Genomic DNA, 20050 nt, shown 5'->3' with positions numbered 1-20050 from the left:
TATGATATGGCAAGGCTGGCACAAAGAACATCTTATCCCTTTCTCAGAAGTCTGTGTTTGGAAGATTTTCATTTCTGCTTGGAGTCACCATGACCACCATCCTCCACCCCGCAAATGCTTTATTAGTAGTCAAAACTGAGTAGGAATAAACCTTAGAATAACAGCACATATGTATACTTCAAAGGAAGCAGCCTCTTGAAATCTGGAATCAATGTGATAAAGCTTTCCCTCCTTTGCATGTAACCATGCCCCAAGACTGCCTTTTCTGTTTTCTGTTCTCATGACATAATCTTCATCTGATCCCCTGCCAGTACGAGAGGCAGCCTTAAGCCATCCTAAACTGTGCCAGTTTAAAGAACATTTTCCTTGTTAGCCCAACATAACACAACTTTTACCATGGATAAACAACAGTGTGTTCCACTAACCATTGTATTGCTATTGTAGGGTCAGGATCAGCCCAGATCCTTTGGCCATTCTGGTCCTTGGACGTTACCTGTTCAGCTTTGGGTAGCAAGAGAGTTCTGTTCTTTCAATTTGAGCTTTCCCTCTGTAACCATCAGGTTTCCAACTGATCACCAGCTCAGAGATCTGGATCAAAATTATTGTTCTTTCCACTGTCTATCCACTGTAGGATGAAGGCCTCTTCTGCATGTTTCCAACAAATACAGTCTTCAGCTTTCTTTTGCCAGTTGGGCCCACAATACTTAATGATGTCATCGATCCATCTTGTTTTTGGTCTCTCTTGTGGACACTTTTTATCAAGTGGGATCCATTCTATGACTGCCTTGGTCCAGCTGCCATCAGTTCTTCTTGCTATATGACCAGCCCATTTCCATTTCAATTATTTTACTCTTATGAGGATACCATATACTTTTGTTTGTTCTCTAGTCCACGTGCAGGTCTTTCTATCTTGTCTTGTGATGACAAGCATGTATTGTTCCATGGGTTCTTTGCACCACTTGTAGTTTTTGTACTGATTGTGAGGTTAGTGTCAGAATATCGCCAATGATTATGGTATGAGGTGATTTTTTGTTGTTGTTGTTACTGACTAACCATGTTGTGTGGGAGAAGTGAGAAACAAAGAGGGAATCCACCAGTCACCATGCTTAATCGGTCTTGCACACAGTAAATAAGGACAGCATCGTTTGTCCACATTGTTCCTATGGTCAGGATAGGGATTGATATCGGGAGTGATCAATTTCATTTGATTTATATCCTTTTCTATCCTCAAGACAAAAAATGATGTCGGAGAAAATACGTAGCCTTAATGAAACAAGAGTTTAGACTGGGAAAAGAAGAAAGCATGAGAAAGAAACTGAAGAGTTCCCTCCCTTAATTCTCTCAATTAGGGGAAATACTGTCAGGCTTTCAAGATCAATGTCAGCCCTTTGAGGTCGATCAGGTCAAGAAACAGATACCACAAGAAGAAGTAGAACGCTATTGATACAGACAACAACAATAGAATCTTGAAAGCCTAACAAAGTTTCTCCTTCCTTCTCTCTTATAACCAAGTGAGTTGAGATGAGATGATACTGAGTTTCTTTCTCATGCTTTCCCAGCTAACCTCAAAAAAGAGATGCTGCATATTTTGTCCAAGGCTATTCCTGTGCTCCTCTACAGCAGTGTACATAATACTCCTGCCACCTATTTCCTCACAATAACAGCTCTGAGGTATGCTGGGCCGAGGCCTGGGGACAGGCCCCAAAGTTTTCCAACTGGGTCTCATGCCTGTGGAAGAATTAGGACCCACATTCTCTTGGTTTCTAGTCCAGCATCTCTCATATTGCGTGTCAGTGTAATTTTATGCCAGATGAAGGACCGGTAGATACAGCATTTTAACAGAATTATGAGGAAAAGTCCACAGAATACAGTTTTCGTCGGACACAGACATGAATGATGCACTGATGATGCTGCCCAGTTGGATAATGAAGCCTCTGCAAGAAAACAATGAAGCTCAGAGAGCACCAAGGGCCCCACAGTTTGACCCTTACGTATATTCTCTTCTAATGGTATAGACATGACTGTATGAAATCCACCTTACTGAGGAAACTTACTGTGACAGTGAGACAAGGAAAAAAATCACCATAATGGTGAGATGGTTATTTGCCTGAATGTATGAGGGCTTGAAATAAGTAGAGGATATTTCTGTCCATCTTCTCCCTAGATGCCATATGTTCATCTGGAAGCCTGAAGGATGACAATACTTCTGTCTACTTGGATATGAGTGTAGTTCTCCACACTAATAGAATCCTACTTTATTAGTCCTGGTCTTCAAATGAAGACCAGGACTTGTTTTTAAACAAGCATCAAATACCTCTCCTCAGCCTGGCCAATTGAATGAGTAGAGTTTGGACAAAATGGAGGGAGCGGGGTTGTATGTACAGCTCTATTCTCCACCCATTTCAAAACATGCTTAGAGAGAGTTAACCTAATCAATTTTACTTCTTCCACTCAGCAGTAAAATATTGCCATAGATAAATAGACTTACACAGATGGTGTCCACATCTCTGTCAGGGTAGTAACAACCAATTTCATTGAAATCCCTGTTCACTGTCCTGCAATATTTGTTTATATATCATGTTTTAATTGTCTCAGCTTCAAGCAATGCCATAATTATGATTTCTTTTCTTAGAGAAAAATGGCAGCTAATTGGCAGAGGCTGAGTCAAAACACAGAGGTCTCTTGGGGAGAGGGGGGAACTATTTGTCAATGTATGCTGCATTTGGCCTTTTATTTACTCATCTTTTAGTCAGAAGAACATTGAGGTTGTTAAGTGGTGCCCAGGGATTCTCAGATAGAGGGGCTCCTTCTGACTCAGTAGCCTTTCATCTCCAAGTGACATTATACAGCTACTCATTGCTGTCACTGGTATTCGTTCTATGTTCATTTCTAACATAGCTGTAGCATCTTCCATTGTCAGGAGTTAATCTTTACATTGTCAGTCTCTGCACATCCTACATGGCCAGGTCAGCTTTGAGAGGTGCTTGGAAGATGATAGTTATTGGCAAATGTATGTGGTATTCAATGCCCCATGAAAGGACATGGGGCTCTTGCATTTTCTTGCATATGGGGAGCATTGTTGCTGATTAACACACACATTTTCTTTTCTTAGCTCTTAGACCAGCAAATCATATCTACAAAAGTTATCAGAAAAGAGACAACTACATTTTGGGGGATATATCCGAGTACTTTTTTTCTTTCTCTTCATTTAGATCAGTGTTTCTCAACCTTGACAATTTTAAGGCATGTGGACTTCCACTCCCAGAATTCCACAGCCAGCATTGCTGGCTGTGGAGTTCTGGGAGTTGAAGTCCACATGCCTTAAAATTGTTAAGGTTGAGAAACACTGATTTTGATGCATGCCAGGTATTCTGATCTATCTGACTAGTAGCAATCACCATGCTCTAAGGCAGGGGTGTCCAACCTTGGCTACTTTAAAACTTGTGGACTTCAATACCCAGCATGGCTGGCTGGGGAATTCTGGGAGTTGAAATCCACAAGTCTTGAAGTTGCCAAGGTTGGACAGCCCTGTTCTAAGGTATAAGGGGAGTTCTAGTTAGACATACACAAACCATGGCTAATACAGTCAAAGCTAATGTAAGGTTCGGAATATTTCTCATGGATCCCACCTGAAACTGTGTTAACTCAGAATGTGGATTTGGGTGTTGTATAGGAATGCATCTCACATCTTATAAATTCACTGAACGTAGAGTGCAAAGCAGTGGTGGGATTCAAATATGTGAACAACTGGTTCTCTGTGTGGATGCCGCTTCAGAAGTCCATTCTGGGCCACAAAACATTAGCTACCAGTTCTGCCGAAGTGGTGCGAACCGACTAAATCCCACCACTGGTGCAAAGTCTAGATATATTTCTTTTCTCTGGGACTATTAATTAACCCTATGCATAGTAATATCTAAAAACTAAATGTTAGCAGAAAGCACTATGTAGGATGTGGCTGCTTGCATCAAGATAATAACTTTCCTTCTATTAAGGGAATAGAGGAGTGAAGTGTGACTGTGCCCCATCTTTTTGTCATTTTGAAACAACTGCCAGTAAATTGTTACTTAAACTCGATTAACACTTGAGGCCACTGTTTGTTTTCCCCATTCCGATATCCTGCTCTCTGTCAGAACTTTCCTCTTGCCTCAAACCAAACCAAACATTCAATTTATTATTATTGATTGATATATTTATTAGATATATTTATTATGTCCCTCCTTTTCCCCAGGAGGTAGTTTATGTAGCATGTCCTCCTCCATTTTTCACCTCAAGAACTTCAAGAAATGTTGAAAAAGAATCATTAAAGAAAGGATGCAACAGGAAGGACAGAATGAAATGTGAATGGTAAAAACCAAAATAATTTTTAATTTATTTTAAATAATTAAACAGAATTGTTAAATTGTCCTGCAGTGAGTTGTCCCATGGCGAATTGGCCATAGCAAGTTGTCCTGCAGCGAGTTGGCTGTGGCAAGTTGGCCATGGCTAGTTGGCCGCATGAGTTGGCTGTGGCAAGTTGTCCCATTCCTCATCTGGAGGGTACCAGATCAAGTTCCAACACAACATCTCTTCCCAAATGAAACGTTAGCACTACTGTAAGATTATGGAAGTTTTATCAAAACATGATATTTGAACAAACTATGTGGATTCCAGAGCAAGGAATCCTAGGATTCAAAATTAATCCAACAGCATGTCAATACTGTAGAATGGCAGGCAGTGATTTCTCATTGCTTTCATTCACCATCTGCCGATAGAGGCAGCCGTATCATTTTCCTATTTCTCTCATGATGGCGGCACTTGACCCTTTACCTTCTCCCTTCTCAGGCAGTACAGTTGGCTAATCTGCAAAATGGGGAGGCATTTCCAAAGGCAGTCAAAGTGAAATTTAACCTTTATATTTCCATTCCTTGAATTAACAGAATGGGAACTTGGAAAGGTGTCAAAGAACAAGTGATTATCTGATGTCAAACGACCGAGTGTTTATCTGATCTCACCCCCACTTCACCAGTGATGGGGCCACATACCAGGGTGGATTGAGGAAGGCAGGGCACATAATTGCAGCTCAGCCCTTTGTCAGAGCTATAAAAACATGTGCAATGACAGCGAGGCTGGAAGTGACAAGCAGCAAACCACACTCTCTTCTTTCTCAATACCTAGCAATGATATTAGATAAGATAACCTTTAAAAATGAAATTCTGTTGCCTGCTCTGAAAAGAAAGCATATATATCTACCCATACACATACATAACACACATATATGGAGTAAAACTGTGACTGAATCTGGATGTTCTGCTTCGGATATCACGAAGCCACCTCTTCCCAGAAGGTAACAAGGGAAACAAGTCGTGAAGAGGATGTGTAGTGTCCCAGACAATCCTGCGGACCTTGCTCAAACATTGCTTATATGCTACGTCCTGGATAGAAGGAATCATCTTTTCTGCCATCCTCACCATTCTCTGTACCGCCTTCCTATCCGAAGCAGTAATGCTATTGGTGCCAGACTAGCTAAATATTTTTGAAAGTGAATTGCATAAGCCTACTTCATTAAAATGATTATTTGCTGCTGATCACATTTTCCTGGGAAATGTAACAACCATATCTACAGCTCCTTAGTTCAAGAGCAAGACCAAGATTCTGGAAGGACAATTCCATTTTACTTTGCTTTCTTTGCAGAAATCAGGTGTTTTTTTTATTTACTTATTTGGCTTTTATCCTGCCTTTATTATGTTATAAGTAATTCAAGGCGAAGAACATACATACTACTCTTTCTACCTTCTATTTTCCCACAACAACAACCCTGTGAGGTGAGTTGGGGCTGAGAGAAAATGCCTGGCCCAAGATCACCCAGCCGGCTTTCTATGCCTAAACTGGGACTAAAACTCCCCATCTCCTTGTTGCTAGTCTGGTATCTTAAGCAAAACACTAAACTGCTCATGATGTAACTCTGTAAAATATCCTGTTACAGTCTAGAGCAGAGTTCCCCAAACTTTCAGGGTTGGCAGCCTGGAGCGGGGGAGGGGGGGAGGGAAGAAAGAAGGGATGGTTTTGTGGGGAGGTGGTGAATGCATGCTCGCACGCATGTATGCACACAAAACACCCATTACTTGCGCGAGTGGGGCCATAAGCACCAGCAATGTTCACGATGACGCAAGCGCTCACACGTGGGGCCGCAAATGCCCACGATGCCCGTGGCAATGCTTGAGCGAGTGGGGCCATGAATGCCAGCGATGCTCGAGGCTGGGGCACACATCCACATTGGCCAGCCACTCGCACAGCCTGGTGGCCAGTAGGGTATGGCCAAGTAGTAGGCCATGGCCCACAGGTTGGGGTCCCCTGATCTAGAGTATACAATAATGAAGATCAAGTTTAAGGCACCTTTGTAATATTTTTCTTGCTCCCAAGTATACACACAGCGCAGAGTGTCAGAGCTACATTTGTTAATAATAGGCCAGCAAAAAAAAAAAACAAAAAAAAAACCCAACAACAACTCTGCTGCTTTTTATTCCAGAGTGTGGAATTCAAGCCAAACCTTCTTCCTGACATCAGCAACTCTCTGCATCTCGATAACGGGAAGCCAGAAGCCCATGTGACTAAAAATGGTTTCTTTTCCACCTCTTGCTATGATGGATGGTGGCAATGGTGTCACTTAAGAGAGGCTTCCCAAATAGAGCCTAAATAAGTCAATACAATGCAGAGGTGAAAGGCCAGCTTGTCCAAAGTTCACACAATGAAAGCTCTTTCTCCCTCTCTAATTAATTTATGCAAAGCGCAGCTGGCAGGTCCTTTGTGTGTTCTTGAGTGTTGCATTTTAAAGCCATATGCACCATCCTGAAGGATGCAGTAAACCGGACCCAGAAATGGAAATATAATGGAAGATATTCTTGTGATGAATTCAGCCTTTCCTTTCCTATTATTTATTTATTTATATTTCATATTTCTAACTGCGCAGAGGGGCTCTGGGCAATGTACTACAAAAATCACAGCTGTAATGGAGCCAACTGATTAAGCATTACTTACAAAGCATCATATACTATTTTGTCCAAGAGTAGATGAAAAGAATATTAGTAGACCTGCCTTATTCACAGGTATAAGAAACGGTGCCATTTTGATTAATTACTTTGTGAATACACTTTTACGCAACTAGCTTCCTTATTCTGTCTGAGATTTAATTGGCAGTCTTGTGCTACCCATCTTTAATTAGAACCAAGATGCTCTTCTTTTACACTTCCTATTATATTGAATCCAGGATTTCTGCATGGCAAAGTTATGGTAGATATCTAAATAAACATCTACCATAATGTTTTTCCCCATGAAATAATCTCTTGGCCAAGAGGAAAGCTAATGCTGGGATGTGAATCATGTGATCTACACTCCATATGCTAGAAAACAGCCATATAAGGATGAGGATTCCCCCCCCCCCAAACAATTGTAGGTGGATATAGATATTAACAAACATATGCTTGCACTCAAGAGAGATTGACCCCTATATTACCACTTGCCTTCTGTCCTCTACAACCCACTTATCTGTTTCATTCTCTATGGGAAGAAGTAATAGTGGCAACTTCCTTACAGCTGAGAGGCAGCTTCTATGGCCTCTTACTTCTTAACCTGCAAATACTAGTATAATAAACATGTCGCCAATCTAAGGATGGTGTCCTCCCCCTCTTCCAAAGAATGTGGGAGCTAAACTATTATCTGAGGGCTTTTTCTTTCTGATTAGAAGGCTGTAATTCAGCTTCTAGGATCTTCAATATATTGCAGGTGCTTAACATTCATTTTGAAAACAACCATTCCAGCAAAAAAGTTCTGTCTGTCTGTCTGTCTATCTCTGTCTCTGTCTCTCTCTCTCTGTCTCTCTCTCTGTCTCTCTCTCTCTCTCTCTCTCTCTCTCTATCTATCTATCATCTATCTATCTATCTCTACCTATCTATATCTATCTGTTTCTATCTATCCATTATCTATCTCATCTATCTATCTATCTATCTATCTATCTATCTATCTATCTATCTATCTATCTATCTATCTATCTATCTCTACCTATCTATATTTATCTGTTTCTATGTATCCATTATCTATCTTATCTATCTCATCTATCTATGTCTATCTCTCTCTCTCTATCTATCTATCTATCTATCTATATCTGTTTCTATCTATCCATTATCTATCTTATCTATCTATCTCATCTATCTATCTATCTATCTATCTATCTATCTATCTATCTATCTATCTATCTATCTATCTAGTTCTATCTATCCATCTAATCTCTCTCTCTCTCTCTCTCTCTCTCTCTCTCTCTCTCTCTCTCTCTCCATCCATCTATCTCATCTATCTATCAAACTTATATGCCACCACCTCATCCAAGGTGACTAGGCAACTTATAGACATTAAGCATTAATTACAGCATTATTTCTATTATAAAGGGAAACATCTGAAAGCATCTCCAAGGGTATTTTCTCTTCCTCTAAGGGCAGGGAGTGGAATATCAGGGAGCAGAGAGATGACCCTCCCCCCATTTTGTTCTGTTGGGACACTGGCATACACACACGCCGCTACATAACTGTTCTTTTTAACTCTTGAGTATTAAACATAGCTATATACCAAGTCTTTGAGTATTAAACACAGTGAGAGGTGAAATTAAGAATTAAATTCTGCTGAGAATAGCCTGTTTCCTTAGCAGTTACACTATATTAGTCTCCACAATGCCATGGTAGAGCTTTTCTAGGTTGCAGACCATATACATTTATCAGCTTCCAACATCCAGAGTAACAGAATAACAGAGTTGGAAGGGATCTTGGAGGGCTCCTAGTCCAATCCCTGCTCAAGCAGGAAACTCTATGCCATTTCCAACAAATGGTTGACCAATCTCTTCTTAAAAACCTCCAGTGTTGGAGCACCCACAACTTTTGGAGGCAAATCCTTCCACTGATTAATTGTTCTAACTGTCACTGGCCTTCCTCTTTACACAAACCTTCCTATTTACACAGAACCTTTGGTCATCCAGAGTCTTCTGACTAGAGTCATTTTGTGCCTTAAATCAATATTTGATCTCTGGGGTTTAGCTGAGTTTCCTGAAAGCTGTCAAGGAATGTCTGAAATGCACTTTAAATGTGTGCTCCATTTAAGATATATTTTATAACATGCTTTGGGCAGACAAGTGAATTTAAATCTCTTTGTGCTGTTGTTTTATGAGAAAGAAAGAGAAAAAAAGGAAGGAAGGAAGGAAGGAAGGAAGGAAGGAAGGAAGGAAAATAAAATCTCAACTCCTGATTTTTGCAGCCTGGATAAGGTAGCCCTAGCAAAGGTTACATTCACATAAAAAAGAGCAAAATATAGTAATGAATCAGTATGACAGTGATACTTAGGACTGCCTCTTTCTCCCATCTTTATACAAAAGAGGTCACTAAATTGATCACAGTGAAGGACCCACAATAACCCTTCCACTTTCAGAGATGACACCGCTGTTTCTATATGACCACTATTCCATTCTTTAGTCACTGAAGAAAGAAAGAAAGAAAGAAAGAAAGAAAGAAAGAAAGAAAGAAAGAAAGAAAGAAAGAAAGAAAGATGAAGGCAATTATGAATCCATTCCTGTCATATTTTCTATATTGTCTGACATCCAGCAAACTGGCAAAGTAGCTCATATCTGATTCTGCACTTAAGTGAAGTGTGTTAAGTGGTGGTTCACCTGTGTGTCATAGTTCTTCTCATCATCAGGGATAGTTTAGAAAAAACAGTTGCCATGGGATAAGTGGTATCTATTGAGCTCATTGTAGATTACAGACATGCAATCACTGGCAAGGTATTAGCCTTGAATTATAAACACATTCAGTTATTGATTTGAAGTCTATGGTGCAACAAATTTTCTCCCAGATAATAAATGGGAGTGAAGGAAGAAGGACTCATAGTGCAAGAAACAAGGCTGTTTATTACAATGTCTTTTCTAAGCCTGAGTTAAGACACCAAAAATGGCATTTAAGAAGTTCCAAAGATCCTTAAAACTTGTCCCATCGTGTCTGAGGGCTTAGTACCACTTCAGATGCAGCTAGTTTGAGAACTGACTTTCTTTTTAGAGCTCTGCAACGTTGATCTCAGATTGGATAAAATGGTGTTGGAGGTTTTGTTCTGCTTTAAGTGCTCAGCTCTGCAGAACTTGTATACAGTTTCCTGGTTGGAGGGAACTCGGATCTCCTCCCACATTCTGGCTCTTGGGTCCAGTTCAGCTTTTCCTTTGTAGTCCTAGAACAAGGGTCTCCAAACTGGGCAACTTTAAGACTTGTGGACTTCAACTCCCAGAATTCCCCAGCCAGCCATGCTGAGAGTTGAACTCCACAGGTCTTAAAGTTGCCCAGTTGGGAGACCCCTGTCTTAAAGCAGCCAGCTCCCATTGCTTGTTGTTTGAAACATATTTCCCTTTTCTCCACCATTCCGAACATTGGGGAAAGCATCTTTTTTGCAAAAGATACTAATATGCTGTTCCTCCATGAGTATTCTCGTGCTGGATTTTATAGACAATAGTGATAATGACTTCATATTAATGGCTCTGATTTTTCAGCAGATGGCCAGACAAATGACACATTATGCACTAAAAATGTAGATAGGGAAGGCGAAAAGTCTTATTTAATTCCCTTTTAATGTGGAATGGAGTTATGGGGATTCTTGTCACTCCAAAATTGCTGGAGCAGAGCATAAAATAGCTTCTTTGTGCTCTTCAGTTGGCTGTCTAGAGGGAACACCCATTGGTTCATGATTCTCTCTTTATATTATCATTGTTCCAGGGCCAGTAGAAATTAAGCAGATTGCAGAGCAGGTTTAAATTGCTTTGAAGATGTGGAAATAGTTGTGAATGGGAAGTGTCCTTACATTTGTGTTGTCTTGTTTTACCCTTGCCTCTTTTTTTCCAGTCACGTTTTGTTGCTACAGTCATTCCATTTTTAAGATTTTTCTTCTTTGTGACAGTTGCTATCCAATTAGTGGGATCAATTGCAATTAATATGTCTCATAGCAATTTCTTTCAACAATATTGATTAGATAGATAGATAGATAGATAGATAGATAGATAGATAGATAGATAGATAGATAGATAATATATGAGAGAAAGAGAGAGAGAGAATCAATTTCACACATGGAACAGCAATCCAAAGATAGAGAACTCACACTTTAAGGCAATCCCTTAAAAAAATACAGAGACATATACAAACATGCAAAAATATTCCTATACCATGTCCAACATCCCCAACTTGCCATCCTATCATTGCAGACCCCAACAACCCCCTTACCTCAGTAAGCACATGTGATATAGTTGCATGTGGGTGTGCCTGTATATGTGTGCATAAATCTTCTAGATGCTCAAGATAAAAGAAGGTATTCATTTACCAAATTAAACATTCCAATCTGCATACAAGAAATGATTCTTGAAAAAAAGTTACATATTCTCCTCTGTCTTCCCAACAGAAGCAGCAAAAAATAAGAGAGAAAGCAGGGAATAACTAGGCTGGAGAAGGAAAAGCAGAGAGAAGCCCAGTTTAGGCACTATAAAAAGGGTTCAATTATTCAGGCAAACAGCCCCTTCCAAGCAGCAATTAATCTTCAGGTTAATCTTCAAAGACAGCAGCACAAAAGGGTCAGCACCACCACCTCAATTCACAGGCAATTATTTGGGTATAAACCTTCGTCTTCCTAATGGTAAATGTAGTAGTACAACTTGGTGTAAATTTAGAGTTGGAATTTAATCAACTTCCTGCCTGAAATGATAATACATGTTATTAGCACATTTATATAGCCATCCATCTCATGAAACTTGACTCTGGCCAGCATACAACATAACAATTAAAAACCATAGAACATTCAAACATAAATAAAAAGAAAACATTTTAAAAAACAGATTATGTGAGAACAATCAGTTGACATCATACAAGTTGGCTGCCTATTGATCATCTATTTGTAATTACTTCAAGATTTCAGCAAGCAGCAAGATTGCTCATACAAATCACTGCTTTGTTCATGATGGTGGCAACATAGGATAATGGAATCCTGAAAACATATCAGATTATCTGTGATGATTTCACCAATAATTTTACCGTTCTACTATTCTGTTGCAACTCAAAATAGTTTTTTTTTTCCTATCAGAAGATCACTAGGAGCTACATTTCTGCAGAGTTGACTTCGACTGTAAGGGAAGCCAACATGATTTGCTTGTTGTTTTTCCATCTTGCAGGATCACAAAGGGGTAGACAACCTTGGCTCTTTTATGACTCATGGACTTCAACTCCCAGAATTCCTGAGCCAGCCTACCCCTGACCTAACCCTTTCCAAAATTTGAAGGACTCGTGAAAATGGGGATGTTGGACCTACAGTCCCCAAAACCATGCTCTTCCACAAACACATATGTGAAAACAGAGATTCAATCTCTTTTCTATTTTATAATCTCTGCTTCACAATGTATTTGTGATGGTTGTTATTTTTTTAAAAAAATGTGTCTGTATCTCTCATGTGGACCATTCATGAGATAAAATTGTGTATTTGCTTCCGTCAGTGTTTGTCGACATCTCTGGATGCTCATAGTCTACTACTACTAAGCTGGTTCCCATTAATACATCTGAAAAAAATGGCTTTTTGCTTAGTAGTAGTAGACTATGAGCATCCAGAGATGTTGACAAACACTGAGGTCTCTGGAAATCAAGTTCTAGTTATCTGGCCTTTTAGAAGCTAACTAAGTGGCCATTAGGCCCAAGGGCCTTATTTAATATTTCGCCCTTTAACAGTTGCCTTTACCTCAGCAATGGATTTTAATAGAACAAATGTCTGGTGGAAATAAAACTGGAAAATGACAATAGAGAAGCTTGTTTCATAGCAAAGATATTCATCCTCCAGTTTCTCAACCTTGGCATCATTAAGAAGTGTAGACTTCAACACCCAGGATGCCAGCATGGAGGATAGATAACTCTGCTAATAAAAAGAAAAACAAGTTGAAAACAAATTTTGAAAAGCACTGCTCCAGATAATTAGGCTGTCCTGATGGCTGAGATTCTGGGAACAGTAGTCCTAACAGATCTGGAAAGCACCAGCTTGAGAAGCTGATTTCACTAATCTGTGTCTTTTGTCAGTTTGCCTTTGCCCGCTGAAGTGAATTGAATGGTTCTTGCTTGCTTGTTCATTTCTTTAACTATGTCTTTGTTTATTGGAAAAAGGTTTTAGGCATCAGTCCTATTTACTTCTTCCTGCCTCCTGTCTTCAACCAACAGGATAGCCTGGGGCCAGCCAACATCACTCCTGCCTCAACAATTTCCTTCAGGACCATTGGTATTTTTGTTGTTTTTCTTTCTGTATGTTTTTTGGCTTTCAAGTTTAGCTTTGTCATACTTTCCTCAGCCTGTTACTCCAATTCCTGATTCTTTCTCATTTAAAGACTACCTGGTTTTCATTCAGGAGTTCAAGGCGGTATAACTCACCTCCTATTTTTCCCCATACCAATCCTGTAAGATAGATTGGCCCAAAGTCACCCAGTAAGTTTCTATGACTGAAGGGGATCTGAACCTTGGTTGCTCCAGTGCCAGTCCAACATCTTCACCACTATTCCTCTTCAAATGGTCTTGATACTCTGATGCCATGCTTCACTATAGATCAGTGGTTCTCAACCTTTTTAATGCCGCGACCCCCAACCGGTCGTAAGTCGAGGACTACTCAACCGGTCGTAAGTCGAGGACTACTCAACTGGTGCAGCACCTTTTGCAGAACGGGACTTTTGGCGGGCTCAGCAGGGCAGAGACAGCCTGGACAATTCCTATTGGCTTTTGAAAGCCAATAGAATTAGACTCTATTCAAGAGAGTCTATCCTGTTGGCTTTCAAAAGCCAATAGAATAAAAGGGAGTAGCACAGCTAAGGAAAAGGGGGGAAAAAATGGCGGACTGTGTTGTTTGGCGACCCCCGTGAAATGGTCGTTCGACCCCAAATGGGGTCCCGACCCACAGGTTGAGAACCACTGCTATAGATGTATTTAATATAGTTGTGTTTCTTTCATCGGGGGTTTGCAAGAAAGATAAGACCCCATCTCCATTTTTGTAGCTTGCTGAGCTCCTCAGATCGCAAGTCCCTAAAATAAATGCTTTCAATCCACCCCAAATCCAAGAAAAGTTTGTCATAATATATAGGTTCCTTCTGAAATGTCCACAAGATTAAATGATTTTGTCATAATGTTGTGAGCTATGCCCCTTTCATATGAAACATACAAGCTTGTGACTCTCTTTTCATCACTGGCCAACCCCCCCACCCCCGTTCCCTTGATCTCTCTGCGGATATCTCCATTTTGTACTGTATTATTGTAGTAATATACTAAAGCAGCTGCTTTATATTTAATTTTTGGGAAGTAAATTGAAATGTGGTTTAAAAATGGGGGTGTATCCCCATGATGAAAATTATTTTTTTGATGTTGTCACTGGATTTTTAGCTTTTTTGTGAACCACCAGGGAAATATAACCTGATCTAGTCAGTTCCTCTGTTGTATATTGTAATTTGTTCATTTTAGCTATTTGGGGAAAATGGTGTACGTAGATTCTAAGATTTTAGCCTGATTTAGCAATCTGTCTATACATGGGCATGCAATAGTGAATTGGGGAGATCAAAAGTTTCTAACATGATCCCATCTTCCTCACTCTTTTGTAAACTGTAGGTAATAACTGGTGTGCTTTAATCCAACCATGTGATTTATTTTTTTTTTCTTTTTGCTATTATGCTGCATAAATCTTAAGGACAGAAGTACAGATATGGTTTTGCAGTAAAGACATAGTATTCAGTTAAATAATACATGTATAAATCCATCCACTGCTGCACTTGACCAACATGCTAAATAAAATAGAGGACACCAATATGCTAAATAAAATAGAGGACCAACATGCTAAATAAAATAGAGGACACAGTATTAAATTGCAATGTTACTGTATGCATATTTACTAGAATTGAGATATATTAATATATAAATATTAATAATAAGTGTAGATGACAAACTAAGATAGTAGCATAGAACAATTAAACCATTACCACATTCTGTGCATTTTAGGCCTATAATTAAACAATGAAGATACTAATCTGTAGATGACAAGTAATATAAGCTTAATTAAAAATATAGTTATAATAGGTTAAGCTCCAAAGTGAAAAGCCTCAGTTGAAGTTTCTAGGCAATCTTCAAGGGCAGCCCTACAAAGAAAGCATTGCAGGAATCAAGCTCTGAAGTGATTAGGGTACAAGTAATTGTCTGAAGACACCCCTGATCTAGGAGAGAGGGTAACTGGTATCCCAGATGGAATTGGGCAAAGGCCTTCCTAGCTGTGGCTGATTCCTGCTCTTCAAGCAGGAAGTGAAGTGCAAGGTTGTATACCAATCTTGAAATCTCAACCAGTGGTTAATGTAGGTCTTGAAAAGAAGAGGAGAGAGATTACAACCCAATGGTATGCTTCATAAGAGGGTCCTTGGAGGGTCTTCCCCCCTCCCTATCACCACTTTCAACACCTGTTGGAATCAGTCAGAGAAAGGAAGAAAACTATTATAAAGTGATCCCTTAATCCTCAACCCACAGAGCCAGTCCAGAAGACTACTGAGTGTCGAAAGCCACCGAGAGATCAAGTAGCAATAGCACTTAGAATTATATACCACTCCATAGTGCTTCACAGCACTCACTGAACAGTTTACAAATGTCAGCATGTTGCCCCTGACAATCTGGGTTCTTATTTTACCAACCTCAGAAGAATGGAAGACCGAGTCAACCTTGAGCTAGTCAGGATTGAACTAATGGCTATGGGCAGAGTTGGACTGCAATACTGCATTCTAATCACTGTGCCACCATGGCTTTTAGTAGCACAAGGATGGATACTGCCATACTGCTTTGTGTTAATCTTCAAAGTGTCAGAATTCTTGGTTGCTTTTGAATATGCCCATCACTCTGAAAGATTTCTAAGTTAGGTTTGTAGAATTTATATGGTCAATAATCTCAAAATAAGTGGATTAGATTGTGTTGCTTGATAAGGAGAAATTTTCCTCCCTAAACAACTGTGAAAGGTCTTTGGGGTGAATCTTCCTCCCCTGTGAATAATGTTTTTTCAATGACTGCTGTGGGTTACTTTTTGGATATTTTTTTCTAACAAGAAAAAAAGAGCAACTTTAAGAAATATTTCTGCATTCGGGAAGAGAGGGGTAGACAATTAGTTTCCTTCAAATACTCTCTGAAACTGTTTAAAGAAAACACTGTAGGCAAAAACATAACACTCTATATTGCCCATGCCTTTCACTTCTGTGTATCATTAGTTTGAAGCTGTTCTTCACTGTCCTAAAATCTGCTGATGGTGAAGGGCAAAATGAAGTTATTGCTCTCTGTTATTTTCAAGAACTCTAGTCTTCTCTACATTGCTGCAAAAACTGTTCTTGTTTGTTGTGACTTGGAACATATAAACGTTTACTCAGCAAAGGCCTTTTCCACTTACAAGAGATGCACTGGTGTCAGGACTGACTTCTCACACCAAGCCCCCATGCAGCTCACGGAGGTTTTCACAAGCTGAGCCAATTAACTTCTGCCTCAGCTGCTATTCCTGAGGAAAAGCTGTAAAGTTCGTTTTATAGCTTTGGGGCTGATTGATGGACAACTATCCCCTTCTCCAGAGTTCTCCCTCCCACCTGAAAACATTCAGAAGTGATATTGTGCTTTGCCACAACCCTGTCCCCTCCTTTGGAGTCAATTTCGGGGCCAGCTTTGCTGCTTCCTTACACAGTACATGGTCTCATCCCTGCTCTTGCTTCAAAAACCAACAACAATAACAGGAAAAGGGGGGGAGGGGTGTTCCAGCACTGGAATGACCAATTGGCCAACTGGAGAGAGTGGTGATCTCAGTAAGGTGTGAATACTGGTGAGTCAATATAAGTACAATTATTTCTCAGGAAATAACATTTGGGGCCAGTCTAAGTCAAGATGGATATATAGACCTTGTTTGTTTGTTTATTCACTTATGAATTCATTCATTCATTCATTCATTCATCAAATTTATACAGGTAGTCCTCAACTTACCACCACAACTGAGCCCAAAATTTATGTTGCTGAATAAGGGAGTGAAGTAAATTTTTGCCCCATTTTACAACTTTTCTTGCCACTGTGGTTAAGTGAATCACTGCAGTTGTTAAGATAGTAACATGGTCATTAAATGAATTTGGCTTCCCCGTTGACTTTGCTCGTCAGAAGGTCACAAAAGGTGATCACCTGACCCTAGGACAATGCAACTCTCATAAATATGAGTCAGTTGCCAAGCGTCTGAATTTTGATCACGTGACCACAGGGATGCTGCAACGGTCCTAAGTGTGAAAAACAGTCATAAGTCATTTTTTTCAGTGTTGTTGTAATTTGTTGTCACTAAATGAACTTTTGTAAGTCAAGGACTACCTGTATGCCACTCTTCTCACAGTATGAGGCAACACTGAGAGGCTAGCCCAGGGGTAGGCAACCTCGGCTCTTTTATGACTCGTGGACTTCAACTCCCAGAATTCCTGAGCCAGCATGGCTCAGCTTGGAAACCTCTCCCTTTCCCCTCAGTGTGGCTGGCTCAGGAATTCTGGGAGTTGAAGTCCACGAGTCATAAAAGAGCCGAGGTTGCCTACCCCTGGGCTAGACCTTCACCATTAACTTGGAAGTATGCAAACCACCACATAAATAATTAAAAATCCACAAAGCCCACATTTTTCAAGAGCATTTATTGGAATGTTCTAGCTCAAAAACAAGTGTATCCCTTCTATATCCATAGTATCTATAGGAAAGCGTTTGAGAATCCATGAAAATAAATATAAGCCACTTCATTTGTCTCATGCTTGACCTTTCTTCAGCAATTTTAATAGAAAATATCTTGCTGTTGATTATTCCATTCGGAATGCTGCTAGAGTAAATGTCATTCTACTTTCAATGGTAGGAGGAAGCCAACAAAGTGTTATCACACTAATTGTGATGTTGAAGAATGCAGATCACAAGTCTCAAGTGCAGAAAGCTATTGTGATGTTGAAGAGAAATCTAGGAAAAACTCAGGAAAGAAAAAATACCAGGTGGCCCTCTGGTCTACCTTCAGCTCATGGAGGAATGAAGCTTTCCATTTCTCCCCCAGCATGTTTCTCTTAAAGCATCTGTACACTCAAAATCAATAAAATTCTCAGACAGCGTTGTTTGTTCTTAAATCCTCATTTGCAAAACACTTTCCTAATTAAAAGGAAAAAAACTTACAGCTGAGAAGACAGAAGGAGAAACTGGCAAAGCACAAAATAAAGCACAGAAGGTAAGATGCAAGGTTGCTATTGACAGTTGAATCTAGATGCTGTCTTTACGATACTGCTAAGAATGGAAATAGCTTTATTTTGGGAAATGCCTGCTTTGCCCACACCTTGTGGAAAGGAAGGCCCAGCCTCAGAAAAAGGAATGCACAGATGTCCAGAGTACTGATAATGTTACCTAGTTTGGGTAATGATACATATGCAAGAAAACAGCCAAGCTCAGAGAGATGTCTATGGAGATTCTCAGTCATCCAGGTCATGGTTGTCCCAAAGGTGCTTTTTCAAGAGGCAGCTGGACTTTCTTTGTTTTTCTTGAAGACATCTCGCTTCTTATCCAAGAAGCTTCTTCAGATGTCTTCAAAGAAAAACAAGAAGGTCCAGTTGCCTCTTGAAAAAGCACCTTTGGGACAACCAAGCTCAGAGAGCTACAAATATTCTTCTTTATTGGTATGTTTGGCTATGGTGAACAAAAGAATGTTGGAGATCAGGAAAGAGATCAAAAAGAAATAGTCTTGATTGATATCCTTCAGATGGCCTGATAGACCAATGAGCTGCATTTAATCCCAAGGTCCTACGGTCCCCATCCCAAATATGATAGGGCGACAGGTCAAACATTCTAAACTGGAACTTTTCCCAACTTATACAGATGCTCTGTGAACTGAACGTAAGATGGCGATGCGACCTATCATTCCCTCCCTTTGCATTTTGCACTGTTTTTGGAGTTACATAACTTCTTTGGAGAGTTGACAGCCTCTTTCATAAAACTTTGTTCAATAACCTACAAACAAATTCATATTATGATGCCTCTGGTGCACCTTGAGGTCAATAAGATCCACGGTTTCATCATGAGATCCTGCTTTCTAGGGATCGGTAGCAAGGATAGAGGCAATTCATCCTCATTACCCACTTTAGAAACATGAAGGAATTCAGAATACAAACATTGACATAGCAATCCTCTCTGCTCACTGTAATAATTAATAAACATTGAAGACATTCTGCTTTTCCATCAAATGCTACCACAGAAATGCTGCTCTGACCACAAACAGCAATACTGGCAGGAACAGTCAGCGCAAGACAAACTGTCTACTCCACCATAGTTTTGGAGCTCCTAGAGTGACATACATCACATAAATGTCTATGATGCATAATCAAATTACTGGCTCCACAGTCTAAACCTTGTATACCAAAGAGCACATAGTAAATAGTTGCAATTCTATTTCTTCTGTCTCTCTATACGCCTTTTACATTGCCCGAGATCAATCAAGAAATCACTGTAAGCAATTCAGAACACAACTTTGTGGAATCTGGACTGTGCTTGAATGGAGTCATGCTGAGTGTTCATTCATTAGAAGTCAGCGCAGCTGAGCCTCTGCCTGCCACCCCATTTCATGCTAAGTGCGCCACAATTTCTATAGATCCAAATCAAAAGAAAGAAGTTGAATCCAGACTCAGGGCTGGATTCAAATCCCCTATTCTGTATTCTTGCAGAACAGGCAAAGAAAGGCACAGCACACTACTTCTTAAGAGAAAAGCACTGACTGGATAGAGCAGGGTTGCAGCAAACCACCAAGTTTTTCTATCAATTTTTCTAAAGAGAAATGGCATGAAGAGGCAGAGGCACAAGAGGGCTAATAGATGCTCCAGGTGGTTATGGTATTTGAGCATTGAGCAGTGCTCAAAGGAGAACCACACTTACTGTGCTCCACAAGAGAACCTGCAATTGCAGCTTTTCTTCTAGCAATGGGAGCAATTTTAGCTCTAGCC

The sequence above is a fragment of the Crotalus tigris genome, unplaced genomic scaffold (assembly GCF_016545835.1).
Source record: "Crotalus tigris isolate CLP2741 ecotype Arizona unplaced genomic scaffold, ASM1654583v1 scf7180000024439.5362192, whole genome shotgun sequence".
In the NCBI taxonomy this organism is placed as follows: Eukaryota; Metazoa; Chordata; class Lepidosauria; order Squamata; family Viperidae; genus Crotalus; species Crotalus tigris.
The sequence above is the reverse complement of the archived record's forward strand: the minus strand, read 5'-3'. Positions refer to the sequence as shown.